We start from the raw sequence: 19461 nt of genomic DNA, 5'->3' as shown, positions 1-19461 counted from the left end.
CGGCGTCGGTTGCTGTCGCCTCTTCCCTGACGTCAGTGCACCAAGGGTATAAAAGATGCAGCCGACGCCATTTTTTTCAGTTTTTCTTGCCCCAGATGTCAGGTGCCTCCAAAAGGGTAGGCTAAAAAACATTGCTTATAAAAGCATGCACTAAAATAAACAATACCTTCATCTACAAGCAAATACACCACATAGGTTGTATAGGATAGAGAAGTACAGATAAGTCCCAGCAAAGAAAGGGGGATGGTGGGTGGGTAACCTGGACTGCAACAGTGAATACACTCGAACAGCTACATGTATGGTAGGTACACAACTGTACTGTGTTCATCGTGTTTCACTGTTGCAGTCATTACACTTGGGTTGAATCCCAAAGCTGAGGTTGGGCGGCTGGGTCTAAATAGAATTAGGAGTGGCTATAAGGCCCTGCAGAACTGCAGTGGCAAAGCCTGCTCTGGATTTAGAGTAAAGAGGTAAATGGTAGTGCTTAGTAAAAGTGTGCACTGAAGTCCAAGTTGCAGCCTCCAAAATATCCTTGGTTGGTACTCCTCTGAGGAAGGCTGCTGAGGTGGCTGCTGCCCTGGTAGAATGTGGTCTAATGCCCTTAGGCACTGGCTTGCCATGTTGTGAATAGCAGAAATGAATGCAGTGTCCTATCCATTTTGAAATAGTCTGCTTTGAGATAGCCTTTCCTTGTGATCCTGCAGCATATGCCACTAAAGGTTGCTCAGTCTTTCTGAAAGCTTTAGTTTTATCCAAATAGAAGCGTAGCAGTCTGTGTATGTCCAAAGAATGCAGAAGTCTCTCCCCTTTATTCTGTGGGTTTGGATAGAAAGTAGGCAAATGAACGGTTTGGTTAAGAGCCACACTGGACACTACCTTAGACATAAATGTTGGGTTTGTCCTTAGAGAAACCCTGTCCGGATGGAAGATAATGAAAGGTTCCACAGCCATTAATGCCTGTAACTCTGAGACTCTTCTTGCTGAAGTTATTGCTAGTAGCAGAGCTGTTTTCCATTATAAGAATTTTACCTCAGCTGTATTGGCTGGCTCGAAAGGAGGCAGTGTGAGTTTTTCCAAGACAAAATTGAGGTCCCATGCAGGTATTGGTTGCTCTCCTTGGAGGTCTTATGTTTTTGGCCCCCCTGAGGAACTGCCTGAGCAATGCATGTGAAAAAATAGGTGGGTCTGTATTGTAATGAGCTGAAATGGCAGAGGCATGGATCTTAATTGATGAGAAGGATAGGCCTTTGTCCAGCATCTCAGTTAGATATTGTAAAATCTGAGGAATATTTGGAACAAGCATGTCAATTCCTTGTGCCTGGTTCCAAGCACGAAATCTCTTCCATTTTTCTGCATAAGATTTTCTGGTGCTGGGCCTCCTGGCCTCCAAAATAGCATCCATAACTGCTTTAGAGATAGGTGTATTCTAAATGGTTACACTATCCACCATGCAGCTAGATTTAGGGTTCTGAGTTGGCTGTGCAGGATCTGATTGTTTTGTTGGGTCAGCAAATGAGGAATTTGAGGCAATGTCCAGGCTGGGCCTTGGGACAAGCTCCTTAGGATTGGGTACCAGTGTTGGCGTGGCCAATCCGGGGCAATCAGTATCATTTGTGGCTCCTCTTGTCTGACCTTTAGGAGTACCTTGGGGAGGAGAGGCAGTGGAGGAAAGGCATATACTATAAGGTTGTTCCAGCTGAATGACAAGGCATCCACTTTCCAAGCTTGTTTGTGATAAGTCCTTATGCAGAATCTCTGAAGTTGGCAGTTGTGAGGGGACTAGGGAGGCAAAAAGATCTATGTCTGGGCGTCCCCATTTCCTTGTTATCATGCTGAAGATTTGTGGATCTAGTTTCCACTCATGAGGATCCATGAGGTTTCTGCTTAGTTCGTCTGCCAAAGCATTTGTTTTTCCTGGCAGGAATTGTGCTTGCAGGTGTACTTGGTAGGTCAATGCTGTGTTCCACAAAATCATGGCTTGCCTGCAGAGGGGGTAGGAATGTGTGCCCCCCTGCTTGTTTATGTACCACATGATTGTGGTGCTATCCGTCTTTATCAGCAGCTGTCCTGGATGAAGAAGGTCCTTGAAGGCTGTTAGGGCATTTTGTACAGCTAGCATCTCTTTTTGATTGATGTGAAGATGCCTTTGGCTTGGGGGCCATGTGCCCTGAATACATTTTCCTGCCATGTGGGCCCCCCAGGCATAATCTGATGCATATGTTGTTAGTGTTTTCCTGACTGTGGGTAAAGTGAATGGCTGCCCCTTGTTGTGGTGACAGGCCTGTGCCCACCATTGAAACTCCTGTTGCAGGCAGGGAATGAGTGAAATTAATGATTCCAGGCTGTGGCAATGTTGAGTCCAAACACTTTTTAGATACCATTGTAGTTTCCTCATATGCAGTCTTGCATATGGAATTAGCAGAATGCAGGAGGCCATGTAGCCCAGAGCCTGCTGAATTTTTCTTGCAGATAACTGGGTCTTTGTTGCCATGTTTTCGAAGTAAGAAGTCAGTTGCCTTTGTTTGTCTGGTGTGAGATAAGCCATCTGGGTAGTTGTATTTAAGCTTGCACCCAGGAATATTATCTCTTGAGAGGGTACTAGTTTTGATTTATTTTCATTTACTGTGTACCCTAGACAAATTAGTAATCTTTTTACAAACGCCAGATGCTTTAGTAGAATGTCTTTGGTCTCTGCTTGAATGAGGCAGTCGTCCAAGTAGGGATATATTTGAATTCCTCTTCGTCTGCAAAATGCAATTACTGGTGCCAGGCATTTTGTGAAGACCCTGGGCGCAGTAGATAAGCCAAAGGGCAGTGCAGAGAATTGGAAGTGCATTGAGCCAGCTATGAATCTGAAGTATCTTCTGCAAAATTGTCTGATTGGGACATGCAGGTATGCCTCTTTGAGGTCCAAAGTTACAAGCCAAGCCTTCTTGCCCAGCATGGGCAGAAGCTGCTGCAGAGTCAACATTTTGAATTTCGGAACGTCCAGAAAAGTATTTAGAATAGACAGGTCCAGAATTGGTCTCCATGCTTTGTCCTTTCTTGGTACTAAGAAAAGTCTTGAGTAAAATCCTTGTCCCTGCTCTTGTAGTGGCACTGACTGAATGGCCTTCATGTCCATGAGAGATTAAACTTGTTTTTGTGCCTCTGCCCATTGATTGTGTGGCAGGTCTGACATACCGTTTGCCTTTGGAAGGGTGTGAAAGTGGAACCTGTAGCCCTAAGAGACTATATTTAAGACCCATTTGTCCTGGGTGATTGTGTGTCAATTTTGTGAAAAAAGTGCTAGCTTTCCCCCTAAGGGTGCTGCCAAAATATAAATGCTTGGCATTGGCAGAGGGAAGTCATTGGGACTCTTTCCTTTATGGCTGTGATTTGTCTTCTCCGCTTTTGGAGGTAGAAGTACCCCATTGTTTGGGCCTGTATGAGCCCTGGGACTGTTGTCTGCCTCTAGGGCGTCTGTATCTGCCTCTTTGTGGCCTGTCTGACACGGGAACGGACCAATTCTTAGAAGGCCAGTTCCTGCTAAATCTGGGTGGCTGTACCTGTAAGAAATCCTTCACTGTCTGCATAGATTTAGCTTTATCCTCCATTTTCTTCAACACCTCTTCTGCCTTAACACCAAACAAAGTATCATGCTGTAAAGGAGCATCCAATAATTTTGCTTTAACATGATCAGGCAGAGTCTGTTCCTTTAACCAAGCATGCCTTCTAATAACAGAACCTGTTACAGGGGCCCTGCAAGAGGCCTCCAATGAATCATAACCACATTGCAAAGTATGTTTTCCCACTTGTTCAGCTGCATGCAATAAATCCTGCAATTCCTTGTTCTCAGAACATTCAGTATTTGTCAACATTTTCTGTTTTAACCGAGACATTAAGTATTGCTGATATTTAAGCATATGAAATTGACAATTTAAAGCCCTTACAGCCAAGGTAGCAGAAGTGTAAACTTTTTTCCCCCATCTGTCCAGTGCCCTAGAATCTCTATCTGAGGGTACAGGGTTTTTTGCAGTAGCAGCCTTGACCCCTTTGGGTCCCTGAGAAATAGTTTCTGGGTCAGCAGCAGGGTTTTTATATAGAAATTTATGAGAATCTGGAACCCTGTAGTATCTGTCTGGTTTAACAGGTGCAGGAGGTAAAGAGTTGGGAGACAGGCCGGACTCTGAAAATACATCATCTACAATGTCTAGAACAGGTGGAATAGCAAGAGGTCTGTGCTGAGGTAGAAGAAGAAAGTCTCTGAGCCTTTTCTTACAATCTGAATAATCTTGGCTCTCCTAGTGGAAATGCTCCCTCATAGTATGCAGGGTTTCCCCAAATGAGTAATCCTCAGGAGGAGAAGCTGAAGGAATAGATTCTTCAGCATCAGAATCCTCATAGGGAGGAACAGAGTATCCCTGTTCTGAAGAGGAGTCAGAGGAAATGGAAACCTGATCAGAGGAATCATATTCAGTATCTTGCCTAGGCCTCTTATCAGGAGGGGGATGGGAACCCCTGATCAAAGTAATTAAGTCTTCGGCCATTTTGAGCATCTGTTTTTTAGGCATGGAAGTCTGTCCTGGAGAATGCTGTACTTGTTTCCTTGTCTTTAAAACTGTTTTAGCCTTTGTCTTGGATGCTGAAGTTGGTTTGATATAAAGCTGTGTAGGTCTGAAAACACCCTCAGAAGCCGATGCCTGCTCAGCGGCTCCAGACCCATCTGAGGGATTAGTTTCCGAAGGCCCAATACCTTGAGTCAGTGTATTTCAGGCATTCTGAGAATATCTGGCACACTGACATCAGGGAAGAGGCGACAGCAACCGATGCCAGACCAGGACTTTGGAATTCAGGCTGACTGCGGGTAGCCTGCCAGCAGGATAACCCAAGTGTAACGACTGCAACAGTGAAACACGATGAACATCAGGAGTTGACTGAGTTCTTGAACCATAAGGGTTTCACTCAAAAGGTGCACAGCTACATTTATTTATTTATTTATATGTCTATTTATTTGCATTTGTTGACTGAGATGGTCGGCCCGTTTTCAGTGGAGGCCCAGGGAGAAACGCTCCACAAGAAAATTTCATTAAATACATTACTTTTACATGTATGTAAGTTTACATTACACTACTATTGATAGACAATATTCAGTCCAAAGTATTAGATAGCATTAGTATAACAGGAAATTATATTATTCACATTTAAACCAGATTGGCAGAGAAAATGTTCATTAGGTAGTCATGTAAAATTAAAAAAAAAAAGGAGAGAGTAAAAGGATAGAAAACAAAACTGAAGGAGGTACTTTAGGTAAGAGCATGAGAGGGACATTCCCATTTGGAGGATAGATGTGAGAAGAGGTAGGTTTTGAAGTTATTATGGTTAGGCATGTTGCGTAGGTGAGAGGGGAGAGAGTTCCAAAGTTTGACTATTGGAGTTGGTAGCGAATTTGCTAATTTTGTGGTAGCAGGCTTCATGTTTGGAGCGCAGGCCTAGTTGGAGGTTGGTAAATAGGGGAGCACCATACATGAGGGATGGGATGAGGAAGATAGTTGCGAGTGTTTGTCAGGTGGAGGGGCTGAGATAGTGGTTGTGTCTGTATAGGAGACCAATTTTTTGATGGGTTTTCTTAATAGCAGAGTATATGTGGGAGTCAAACTTTAGGTTTTCATCAATAATGATGCCTAACAGTTTGTTTGAGGGGACTACTTCTAATGGAGTTTTATTTTGGCTTGTAATGCAGAACAGGTTTCTGTCTAAAGTAGAGTTTCTAGTTGGGGTAAAGATCATTAGTTTTGTTTTGGTAGCATTTAGGGCACGGTGATTGGCTTTCATCCATGATTCTGTTTTGAAAAAGGCAAGTTGGGTTTTTAGTAACAGTTCAGAGGGGGAGGAGGCTGAAGAGATGATGGTGGAGTCGTCTGCATATGGAATGATGGAGGCTTCAGGGATGGAGAGGTGGAAGTTGTTGATAAATATGTTAAAGAACAGAGGATCTAGTACTGAACCTTGAGGGACCCCAGTGGGTGTAGTTAGGAAAGGAGAGGTAGATTCCTTCCACTGGACAGCTTGTTGGTGACTGGATAGGTAGCTGGTGAACCAGGCAAGGGGGAGGGAGAGAGATGTAAGGATGAGAGCAGGGACAGGAGTAAGGAGTGTGAGATGGTGACGAATGTTTTTGAAATGTCTAAAAATAATGATGATACATATTTGCAGTTATCACATGCTAGGTTGATAGTCTCTAGAAAGGAAAGGAGGGCAGTGATATTACTGTGGCCGGGGCAGAAGCCGTGTTGGGTGTGGGAGAGAAGTTTGTTTAGGTTTAGATGTTGCATGATTTGTGCATGGATGGTTTTTACAAGTATTTTTGGGAGGGGGGGAGAGTATGGCTATAGGTCTATAATTGGTTGTGTCTATGTTTTTACTGCCTTTGTGAAGTGGAATGATGTATGCTTGGTGCCAGATGGTTGGGACGTATGATTCCTGTACAGATCTGTTTATGAGAATAGATAAAGGATAGGTGATGGTTTCAGCAGATTGTTTGAGGAGGGTGGGTGGTAAATTGTCTGGAGCATTACAACAAGGTTTTAGCTTGAAGAGAATTCTTTTTATTGTGTTTGTGGGGATGGGTTTGAGGGTAAAGGGGTAGGAAGGAGGAGGTTTGCTGGAAGGGGTAGGGGGGCAGGAGGAGTGGTCAGGGAAGGAGGAGGATAGTTTTGCTATGCAATCTATGAAGAAATGGTTGAAATTAGTGGCAATTTCTAGATTGGTGAGAGTAGGGTCTGAGCATGGGTTGCTTTTACTGCCAGGGTGAAGGATGGAGGAAATGGACCTCCAAAAATTTTTTGGAATGGATGAGTGCATGGATTGGAGTTTGTTATAGTAGTTTTTGCAGTCTTTGGTTATTATTTTTTTGGATAAGTTCCAAAGTTGTTTAAATTCTAGGAGGGAGCTGGTGGTGTTTTGTTTTTGGTATTGTTTCCATTTTATGTCACATTGATGCATGATATTTTTAGTTTGATGGGATAGCCAGGGGCAGGTATTTGATTTGATTCATTTGGATCTAAGGGGGGCTTGTTGATTTAGGCTGGTTAGGAATGTATTGTTAAAATAGGATACTGCATCATCAAGTGGGAGAGTTTGTAGGGATGACCAGTCAGTGTATTTCAGGCATTCTGAGAATATCTCAGGGTTGAAGGAGGATAAGTTGCGGGTTTGGATATATTGGTGATGTTTTTGTGGGGAGGGATATGCGGTCAACAAAGGCAGGTAGGTGGTCACTGTGAGGATCGGGTAGAAGACTGGCTTGTGAAGCAAGGTGGGGATGGCTAGTGAGTATCCAGTCTATGAGGGTACCTGAGGTTCCATCTTTGCTTGGTCTGGTTGAAAGGTTTATGAGTTGGTTGAAGTTGTATAGCTTGATTGAATGGGATGGGGTGTCAGAGTTGAGAGAAGCACAGTTAATGTTAACATCACCAAGGATATAGGTTTCGAGTTTTGTATTGGAGCTAAACCAGGATAGTATGTCTTCTAATGTTTTGGTATTATTGCCTGGGGGGATATAGATGGAGCAGATGCATAAAGATTTACAGCTGTTAAGTTTTAAGTAGCCTATTGATATTTCGGCATTGGAGAAGGTAGGGATGGGGTTGGTGTATGGAGTTAGAGTATGGGTGGAGGGGAAGATAATAGCACTCCACTACCTTTTTTCTGGGTTCTATCATTGCAAAGGACTTTGTAGCCAGGAGGAAGGATTTCATTGTCTGTGATGGCAGGTTTAAGTCACATCTCAGAGATAGCTGTAATGTCGAGTTGGTTATGAGCTAGCCAGGCATGTAGGTTGGGGATTTTATTTTTGAGGCTTTATGCATTGAAAGTGGTTAGTCGAATGGCTTTGGGTTTGAGGGGTTTGTTAGGGCTGCTACTTAGATGTCTGGCTGAGGTGGGTCCTGGGTTTGGGTGGATGTCACCTGATAGAAAGAGGGAAATGTAGAGGAAGAGCTGATGGAGGTGATGTATGGGAGATAGGGAAGAAACGTTGTTGAGGGGAAGCCTTTTTTTAGAGGTGATGGTATTAAAGGGGTGATGGGAGGGAGGAGTTGAGAGTATGTTGGCTTTGAAATAATGGCTTGGTTTGGAGCAATATAGTTCAGATGAAATTAGGCTATAAGCTGTGGATGTATGTGGGAGGTAGGTGATGGCTTGGGGGTTTAGAGGTGGGTGTGTGTTAGGGAGATGTGTAAGGAAGGCTAGACAGCAGAGGAAGATAAGAAGGCTGGTTAGTATTAATGTGTGTGTGGAGAGAGTAGTCATAGTTGATGGAGTGTGTGGAGTTTGTATGTGAGTATGGATGGGAGTGGCTAACAGCAGGTTGGGTGTGACTGGAGGGTGGGGTTAGGGTAGGTATAAATGAACAGGCACTTGGGGTGGGTGAGATTTGGGGGCAGGGTAGGGGAGTGGAGTGAGCCCATAGGGCGAACAGAGCGGGAAAACTCAAGTAGGAGTGAGAGGTCTACTCAAAGCAGCAATAAACAATCAGTTAGAGGTGCTCTGTAGATGGGACTGTGTTTAAGCTAGAGGGAAGGTAAACTGCAGTGGGATATAGTCAGATTCTGGGGTACTGGGCAGAGCGTGGTTATCTCTGTTATTCAGAGTATAAGCTTTAAAAGTTAACATAAGTTTTGAAAGTGAGAACGGCAAACATGTAAGTGAGCGTTTCACTGTAGTGGGTGTCTGTTGCCATCTAGTGGTGAAATGGGAGTGGGGCAGAGAAAGTAGTTGGCTTTGAGGGAAAAGAATAAGGTACAAAGCAACTGTGGGGGGTAAAGGGCTGCAGTAGGCTACTGGCGTGCTCGCCAAGGGTTGGTTACAGTTTGTATTAAATACTTTCCAAGTGTTAGGCAAGATACATACACGCTAGATTATGAAGGTTTGAGGGGAAACACGTTAGTAGGCAGTCCGAGGTAGTCATCCTGTGCAGGGAGTATTCCTGGTTTTAATGTTTGTAGAGGGGGGAGCACTCGAGGAAGCAAGATATAAAGAGAGAGAGAGAGGTAGGTTAGCATTTATAGGGCAAGTGGAATAGGTAGTATTAGCAGGGGGCTCAGGTAGAAGCTGGATAGAGAGTGAGTGTAAGTAGGGGGTACATCAAGGAAATATAATGGCAGACAACAAACATAAATTCAAGCAGTCCTCATTCATTTACTGGAGGTCAATGGTTGCCAACACAGAGCACATGCACATGATAGGCTAAGGCAGATGCATAATCTGCTATCACAGTACATTCAAATGCTGCAGCAGTTCTCGTTCAGTCCCAGTAGCTTGATGGTGTTAGCACTATACAAGCTATATGTTACAGGTGAAACCTAATGGTTATACACCGGGGTCACACTGAGTGCTGAGCTAAAGTTATTAACAAGCAAACAATCCAGAGCAGAATCAGCTTAATGTTACATGTAAATCCCAATGGTTATGTACTGGAGTACACTAAGTGCTGAGCCAAAGGTTTTAACAAACAAACAATTCCGAGCAGATAACAGGTAAACTAGCTGTCACTACATATTTGCTTTTATGCACATTGATAACATGGCTATTAGGCTACACAGTTCTCCTGCACATTGATATAATGGCTATTTCTCCAAAGCCAACTTCACGCTTCTTAAGACAGAAGTGGCAGTTGGCGACACCCATGCAGACGGACAATAGAGGTACGACTGTTGAATCCTACACAAATGCATTTTATAAGCACTTATACGAGTGCATGGATCATGCTATCCCTAACAGAACCAAGATGCTATTCTCCAAAACAATGAAGCCAATTTGGTGTTCCCCTGCCATAAACAAACTCTACAACAGAAGAAAGAAACTGTTGCAAAAAAGAGTAAAATCCCATGATTGGAGAAACTCCCTGGTCAGCCTCAGTAAGAAGCTGAGATCCCTCATAAAATCCTCCAAAGCTAATTAAGAAAACAAAATTGCCACTGATTCTAAAGACAACCACAAAGCATTCTATAGCTATGTCAAGCATCTCAATGGCAACGCTCAGATCTGCTCTGAGTTACAGCACAATGGCACTAAATATACAGAACCAACTGATATTGCCAACATCCTGGCAGATAGGTTCAGTGCTAACTTTACCCCCCTCTCACCCCCTAAAGGACCCATCTCTATACTGGAAGAATGCAAAGTTCCTGTAATCATGGCTGCACAGGTAAAAACCACACTCTCCAAAGCCAGAACACAGCATCCATGGGACTTGACAACATCCCAGGTTGCATTCTACACGAACTACAAAATGAACTGGCACCCCACCTAAGTACCATGCACAATCATAGCCTCACCTCAGGTCCAATGAATGGAGCACAGCAATGGTTATCCCACTTCACAAAGGGGGAGCCACCACGGACCCCGGGAACTACCGCCCCACTAGCCTGACGAGCCTGGTCTGCAAGGCCATGGAACGTATCATCATGGAACTTAAAAACAAAGACATTCGTAATCTCCAAACTCTGTACCCTACCCAGTTCGGGTTTGTAAAAGGTAAATCAAGTCTCCTAAAGCTGATAGACTTCTTTGAAGCAGTCACCAAAGCTGTAGACGAAGGTAAAGTGGTTCACACAGCCTATCTAGATCTCGCCAAGGCTTCTGACACCATCCCCCACTCTGGAATTATAGATAAACTCACTAAACTAGGTATAAATCCCTATGTCACAAGATGGGTTACCAACTGGCTCACTGACAGAACCCACACTGTGAAAGTAGCAGACTCCAAATCCAACTTCAGATCAGTGACAAGTGGAGTACCACAGGGTTCAGTCCTGGGTCCTCTCCTGTTTGGTATCTACTTCTCTGAAGTACAGGCTAACACAGAAGGTCTTTGGCTAACAAAGTTCGCAGATGACTGCAAACTAGGAGCCATAATCGAAACTCCTAACAATGTGGACATCCTACAAAAGGGCCTCACTGAGACAGATACCTGGTGTCAAAGCCATGGCCTCAAGCTCAATGCCAAAAAGTGCATTGTCATCCCTTTTGGTAAAAACTCTGTACCCCTGGACTACCACATAGGCGGTAGTCTACTTAACACTGAAAGTGTGACAAGAGACCTTGGGACACAGGTGGACAGTAGTCTCTCCTTTGATAATCACATCACCACAGTAGTCAGGAAATCATTCTATGTGGCGCACCTCATCACAAAAGGTTTCTGATCCAGGAAAAAAGAGGTCATTGTTCCCCTCTACTCGTCACTCATTAGACCCATTATAGAGTACAATGCCCCTTTTGATATGTACCTCACAAGACATCTACAACAACTGGAAAGGCCACAGAAATACCTCACAAAGATGATTACTGGCCTCAAACAGATGCCCTATGCAGACCGTCTCAAAAAACTCCAGCTTTACTCCATCGCATATCACCTACTCACAGGCGATCTCTGCCTAACATGCAAAGCTATGTCAAACCCAGAGCTGTGGGACATGCTCCACTTAAAGAAATCCCAATCCCTATGAGCTACACGCTCTAGGGACCTAAACCTGGTCACCACAATAAACAGAACATGCTGGGGGGATAGATTCCTGTCCCAGAGACTCCCCATACTCTGGAACAAACTACCTATCTATATCAAACAAAGCTCCTCATTAGCACTCTTCAAGAAAAATCTTGATAATTGGATGGGAAATAGGAAAGTCACCCCAGGGATCACTTCTGTGGCTCTGCTCGACAGTGGCACAGGAAAATAATTTTCTTGGATGGCGAAAGCCACAGTACCTTTTTGTCTAGGCTTATATAGGCCCTAGGGCCAATAGCCTAGTACCTACCTATGAACCTATGATCCTATTAGGCTACACAGCATAAGAAGACCATCAGTTGTAAATTAGGTGTAGTTAATAAAGGCAATAAAAACATAACATTAAGGCAATGACATTAGAAGTAACTAAATTCTGAACTTGGCCCTAACCAGAGCAGAGGGTATCATGGATGCCCAACTTAACCAATTGTTAGATAACAGTTTAATGACAATGTTTGGTTTAGAGAATACAAAGAATATGACTGTGATGGATTTTAAGAGAGTGAATAATTCTGTTCTGGCATAGAGGGTGAACACTGAGCAATGAGGTTGACAACAAACAGAGTGTAAACAAGCTACAAGAATAAGAAGACATGGTGTGCATAGGGTTAAAGGTTAAAGAAAATGGCAAAAAGAGGAGAAGGCCAATGTGGCTACATAAGAATGCAAGCCAAGCAACTGGGGAAAAGCTAGGGCTACTAAAGTTGGAAAGGAAGGGGTGGAGAGGTAGATGAGGCACAATACAAGGAGGAAACCAGAAAGAAGAAAACAAATTAGCCAAGTACAGCAAAAGCACAAGCTGAAAGTGAGTTGGCAGAAGAGAGTCAAGAGGAAGAACAACAGTTTCTTTATGTTTATAACAGAATGACAGAAGGGAGGGAGGAGGGACAGACTTCACCAGGCTATGCAATGAAAGCAGAGAGAGAGAGAGAGACAAGACTTGGGGAAAAAAGAGATATGGACTGAATACTACTTTAGACTTTATAAAGGGAAGCAATGCTGCTACATTGACAAAGATGTAAGAAACCAAGGCCAAAATACAAAAAGAGGTGGCTGACAAGGAGTTGGCTTCACCAAATAAGTATAAAGCAAAAGGATCAGAAAGGGTTCCTCCCAGAGTCCTATTGAGTCTGATCAATGTGCCAGAGGACTGGAAGACAGCAATTATGGTAGTACACTTGAACAAGAAGGAAGAAGCAGGACCAATTTAGGGAAATTGGGACTTGTTGGTATAAAAAGCAGTAGGAAAGGAAACATAAGCAGGAAAAACCCAGGAGCTATAGGCATGTTAGTAAAACTGCAGTAGCAGGGAAAGTCAATGACAGATATCTGAGGAAAAGTCTGGTTGCTCTTCTAAAAGGCAACATTCTCCAGGACAACAAATAATATGGGTTTCAAGATTAAAAAAAATTGTCAATTACACTTGATGGAGTTTCATGACCAAGTTGCAGTAGAACTTGATAGGGCAGTACAGTAAATGGGGCCTACCTGAACATCATAAAGGTTTTTGATTCAGTCCTACATAGATGGGCAATAGGAAAATTAGAGGAGTTATGGGTACAATAAAGGCTTAAAATTACAGTTGTGTACGTAAAACTTACCATAATAGCAGACACTTGAATGATCACTGCTTCAGTAGCCTTAGCTATATGGGATTATATCCCGCCAAGAATATAACAACCTGCCAGCTTCCAAAACTTCAGGGCACCTCCCGTGCCCCCAAACTGTCAGGTAACTCAAGATGAGCTGACTAAAACACAAGTTTGGGTGCAAGGCCATTCAGAGTTTTCCTACCAGCAGAAAGAGGGAGGCAGAGCCCTGAAAAAACAATGCAAGGAACAAAAATAAATAAATAAATAAATGTCCACACTCTGACATAAAAAACACACCAAGAAACAAGGGGGTGGAGGGACAGACTGGCTACTGCAGCAGTCATCATTCACACATCTGCTGTTAGGGTCAGTTTTACTTGCACAGCTGTACTATGCTCATCATATCAATCACTCCTGAGGTAGCCTTAGCTAAATGGGTAGATTAGCTAACTACATTTGGGATGGGGAAGGAGAAGAGTCCAGGAACCCTTGGTGAATTATTCTAATAAAGCTTGGTCTGGAATGAGAGAAGGAATGAAGCTTATAGTGCTTTGTAAAACTATGCACAGAAGACTAATACTTCTAGACTCCAACTCTTTCCAGAAAGGCATAGATGAAGCCAAGGCCCTGGCTGAGTGAGCTTTGACCCTGCCTGCAATAGTTTTAACCATTTGGAAATAGTCTGTTTTGACATAGGTTGTCCCTTCTTACCTTCACAATAAATGAACAATTGATCCAAAGATCTGAAAGGTTTATTTCTGTCAAGATAGTAACTGAGTTGTCCATGGACTTACAAGGTATGGAGTATCCTTTCTTCCTCATTTTTAAGTTCAAGAAATAAAATACAGCGATTGGTAGTTTGGCTTAAAGTAAACTCAGATACCACTTTAGGCATAAAAGAAGTATTAGTTCTCAAAGAAACCCTGTCCTTATGGAAAATGAGATAGGATTGACTCAACATAAGAACTTGCAACTCAGATACCCTTCCTACAAAGGTTAGAGCAATCAGTAAAACTAGGCTTGCCACCCCTCCGTTTTTTTTTTCTGGACTATCAGGAAATCAAACTGATTCTCCGGTAGTCCGGAAAACACTGTACAAACTCCGGTATTCTGTTTCAAAAAGGAAACAGACTATCGGAGTTTGTAAATCGGCTGATTTACTATGCTTTTTTTACAGAAAAGCATAGTAAATCAGCCAAAAGCAGGCGGCGGGAACGAAAAAAGAGGGCGTTCCCGTTGAGTGATGCTGTCGTGACATCACAAAATAGGAGGTATGTTGGCGGGAGAGGGGGTGGGGGTAGGCGGGGTTACTGGTGACACGAGGGGCGTGGCTTTGCTCCGGTTTTAGCCGTGAAGGAAGGTGGCAACCCTAAGTAAAACTGTTTTTCATGTAAAGAACCTCAAGTCAGCCAGATTAACTGGTTCAAATGGAGCACATGTTAGGTTCTCTAACACAAAATTAAGATCTCATGGAGGGGGCATGGGTTTTCTTGAAGCCCTCTCATGCAAAACCCTTTCAAGAACATTTTGACATAAGACTGCATTAAAAGAGGGGGATTCATAGGCACACATGCTGAAATGGCCAATGAATGAACTTTGAATGAGGAATAAGAAAGGTCACATGACAGTAACTGACACAAATATTGTAGAACCAGAAAACAACTTGCCCTGAATGGATACTGGTTATGCTGTTGGCACCAAGTAGAAAACCTTTTCAGTGTGCTAATATATGACATCATTAGTACCTCATGCAAATCCCCAGTAAAGAGGTGCCTAAAAGGAATTAAGACCCTGTCATCCGGGCAGTCAGTTGAAGCTGATTGATGTCAGGGTGTATCAAACACTGTTCTTGTGTGTGTAGACAGGAAACCTGCAGTAATCACCCCTAACCATTTCCAAAAGAAGAATCACCACGGCTGCCTGGGTCAGAAGGGAGTTACCACAATGATCATGGGGGATTCCTTCTGAATCTTCAGAAGTACCCTGCATACTAGCCGAAAGGATGAAAAAGGATTCCAGAACATTCCTCTCCAGGGAAAAGAAAAGGCATTTGTCTTCCAGGCCTTAGTGCATGGAGTCCTAGAACAGAATGTTTCCAGTTGATTGTTCAGAGAGAAGGCAAAAGGTTGACTTGAGGAACTCCCCACAGATGAATCAAATCTGGGAAGACCCCCTGATCCAGTTTCCATTTGTGAGGGTCTGCCATACACTTGCTCAGCTTGTCTGCCACACAGTTTTGCTACAATGGAATGTAGGATGCCTGTAGAGTGAGATTGTGCTGTGAAGTTTTATCCCAAGCTAAAATGGCTAGTCTGTGAAGGGGGTACAACCTGGTTCCCACTTGCTTGTTTATGTACCACATGACTGTGGTATTGCCTGTGGCCAAGAGGTCCTTGGGAACCAAAGAGTTGAGTGCCTTGACCAGGGCAAGCATCTCCTTGGTATTTACATGCTTGCATTTGTCCTTGGTGTCTCACATCCCCTGTACTTTTATACCTCCTGAAACTGCTCCCCAAGCAAAGTTCAATGGTGACTGACTGATTTGGAGCAGGGAGGGAGAAAGCAATATATGGATTTAAGGATATCTGTTGTCTTTACCAAATGATTTCTCTTCTGACCAACTCCAGCACTGAGATTTGAAAAGATAAAGGGTGTCGATGCTAGGACCAAAGAGATATCAGATACCACTGTATCTTTTTCATGTGGAGTCTTGCCTGGGGTATCATTAGAATCACAGATGCCATGAGACCCAAAATCCTGGAGTAGTCCCTCGCAGTTACTGAAATCTGAGTGGAAAACCCTATAAATATCTCCAGACAAAATCTATTCTTTTCTGTAGAAGAAAACATATTTGAACTAAGGCGTGTAGTTGACATCCCAGGAACACAAGCTTGTGTGAAGGAGTTGAGAAAGACTTTTGAATGTTCTCTTGGAATCCCAGCTTCTGTAAGAGATCTCTCACACAAGAGGCAGAGATTCCTGACAGTTTGAAAAGAATCTGCAAAGATAAGCAAGTCATCTAAATATGAAATAGTGTGGATACCCTGTAGACTACAGTGAGTTATAACTGAAGCTAGGCACTTCGTGAACACACTTGGTGCAGCAGATAGTCCAAAGGGCAAGGCAGAGAAAAGATAATGTGATCCAGACACACAAAATCTTCAGGAACATCTCAGGTTTGGATGAATAGGGATGTGATGATAAGCATACTTTAAGATTGATAGCTGCATGGCTTACAAATAGGACGTGGCAAGTATCATAAAGCAATTGGACAGGTGATATTCTTGGTTAAAGCCAGGGTGTCCCACAGGCCCCTCTGCGAGGCCCATACTTGTTTAAATTGTATATTTCAGACCTATCATTTTTATCTGAGATGTTCTACAGTCTGTATGCAGATGACTTGAAATTGGGTAAACTCATTATATGTGCTACAGATAGGGCATGTCTAAGTTGACCATTTGGGCACAGGAGAATATATGATAAATACATCAAAAACTAAACATATGAGATTTGGGAAACATAAATTGAAAGATGAATATTTAATATAGCACACAGCGATTGAAACTGTCGATTCACTTAAGGACCTGGGTATATGGTTAGATTCAGCTTTGGGTTTTTCTAACCATATCAACCAACTGGATAAGCAAGCAATAATGCTCGACAGGGTATGTGTTACTAAATAAATAATGCTTGCCCAGGGGTGTGGCAGAGGGCCTCTACACCCCTGAAAGGGTGTTATTTACACAATAATGCACACCCTGGAGGACAATATTGCTCTTAGACAATGGGCTGTCTGTACAACTGTTGTGTTTTACTTATTTATTTATATTTTTATTACTATATTTTTTTTACATATTTTTGATGTAAAATAGTTCCTCCACCTAACATTTCAAAGTTGCTGTAATATATGTAAATGGTGTGGCAGGAAACATTTTACATTCAAAATATATATATATATTTTTTTTAAAAAATCAAGATATTTCTTTATTTTTTGGTCCCTTACTGCTAAAATGTGTGGTTTCTTGCAAGTCATTGGGGATTGAAGTCACTAAATAATGACATACATTTGACTTTCAGACTTTATTTCCTTCAGAAAATTCATGTTAACACAAATCCTGTTACTTAACTTACTTTGTGATTTTTATAAGAATGGCATGTAGAATCTGTTCCTATTTTTGAGCCTTTGTTCCCCCTTTATTTCAGGTTTTATCCAGATTTTTTGAGATAAAAGGTTGAGAGGTACACAAACCTCTTATCTGCTGCTGACACTGGTCCATCTATCACACTGACTCTCTCACACACACACACACACACACACACACACACACACACACACACACACACACACACACACACAAACACACACACACGCATTTCAGAAAATGCATGCTAACACAAGTCCTACTATTCAAGCAGCTCTGATTTTCTTTAAACAGAAATATGTTCCTGTTTTGAGCCTTTGTTCCCCCTTTATTTTAGGCTTTATCCAGATAACTTGATCTAAGCGGTGAGAGGTACATAAACTTCCTCAGTTTTGCTATTGCCACTGCTTGATCGTACTTACACACACACACACACACACACACACACACACACACACACACACACACACACACACACACACACACACACTTTTTTCTGTTATACTTAGTTTTTGCACTCGCTAAACAGCAAAAGCACTGGTTAACGAGTGCAAAATAACGGCTCAATTGATTTCGCTTTCATTCAACTGCACACATACACTCACACACAGACAGACACACAAGCACTTTTATTTATTTTTTTTTTGTTAAATATATTATACACTCCCTAAACAGCAGAAGCAAGCACTACTTAGCAAGTGTAAAATAATGGCGGCCATTTGGTCCAAGCTCCATGGCATCTTGGTATGCTGCCATGAATCGTTGTACTCATTTTTAGCCTGCATTACTTATATGTTAACACCCTACTAGACAGCCAATCCTGCGACCTACGGATCATTCATTCTCTAATGATAGTTATAGAACTATAGGTTGTACAAAAAGATTGATAAAGTCTAAGAAATCAGAAATGATAAAGTCACTGTTTGTTAATTACATTAATCCCAAACTTGAGTATAGAATAACAATATGGAACTTTATAAGAAAATAAGCATGAGCAAACTGGAAAGAGTACAATGGAAATATACCAAGGGCATCCAGGGATCTGAAAATTTAAGTTATAATGAAAGACAAAAATATCTGAACTTGTGCAGTGTCTCATATAGATATTTAAGAGGAGATTTTATTCAGGAATACTGGGCATTTAGGGACAACTAACTCTGGGAATGTTTGTGGTTATCAAAAACAGTACAGAATCATCGGAAACTTATGCAGAAGATTCTGTAGGAATGACAAGTGTACTAATTGGTTCTCTCAGACACCAGCTGATGCATGGAACAGACTAAAACTTACATTAAAATAAGCACTAGTTTAGATAGTATAAGAACAGCCTGGACACTTATTATGAGAACAATTGTTTTGGTATATTGGCAGGCTAGAAGGGCATTAATGCCAGTGTTTGAAATATTTGTATGTATGTAAGTATTTATGTAAGGTGGGAGGGGTTCACAATGTCTTTCGTCTTTTCCTGGTTAGAGGTCACCACAGCGGATTACTGGTCCACAGATTGATTGGCAGTGGTGTTTTTACGGTGTCGAGTTGCCAGCCCGGCGCCCATCCTTCACAGAAGGCATACACATGCACCTACATGCATGTCTTTGAAACTCTTTCAACCACAGGGAGGACATGCAGACTCCCCACAGAAGGAGCTCCAGATGAAAATTGAACAGGAGAACCTCTTACTTTGAGGAGACAATGCTAACTGCTGCACCACCAGGGGTTCACAAGCTCTCTTTAACCCTTGCTTTTGGGAGGCTCTAGACTTTTTTTTGGAACTCCCTTAGCATTTCTTCTTAAATGTCTGTTTACCTGTAATTTGTTGAGACTGTTTATTTATTTATTTATTTCTACCAACATTGGATGAGATAGAAAACTATTTGGAACACATTTGGAAAAGGACAGCTGAAAAATCTTAGATATTCCTTCAATTAGCTTGCCCCTTTGATCATCTCTGCACCAGAGGGCAAAACATTAAATCTCGATCCAAATGAGAATTTAAACTCTAATTTTTTACATCATCTGGGAGGTTCTGAAAATGCAGACAAGCAAACCTCCTTAAAACAATACCAACGGCCATAACCTTGGATGACGTATCAACAGAGTCATATACACACTGCAAGCAATGAGTAGTGCTCTATTCAACAGAAGAAACTTAGTTATTTTAAGAAAAATGTCTCTCACA

General features: G+C 42.4%; 1 protein-coding gene across 4 annotated transcripts in view; it reads right to left on the bottom strand.

Annotated features, from left to right (window-relative positions):
- Window positions 1–19461, bottom strand: part of LOC122801831 (SH3 domain-binding glutamic acid-rich-like protein) — a 600908-nt gene that overhangs the window by 508441 nt on the left and 73006 nt on the right. The gene's annotated exons all lie outside the window — the stretch shown is intronic.

This window comes from Protopterus annectens, chromosome 5.part0, assembly GCF_019279795.1.
Source record: "Protopterus annectens isolate FY-2018-M chromosome 5.part0, PAN1.0, whole genome shotgun sequence".
NCBI lineage: Eukaryota > Metazoa > Chordata > Ceratodontiformes > Protopteridae > Protopterus > Protopterus annectens.
The sequence above is the reverse complement of the archived record's forward strand: the minus strand, read 5'-3'. Positions and strand labels throughout refer to the sequence as shown.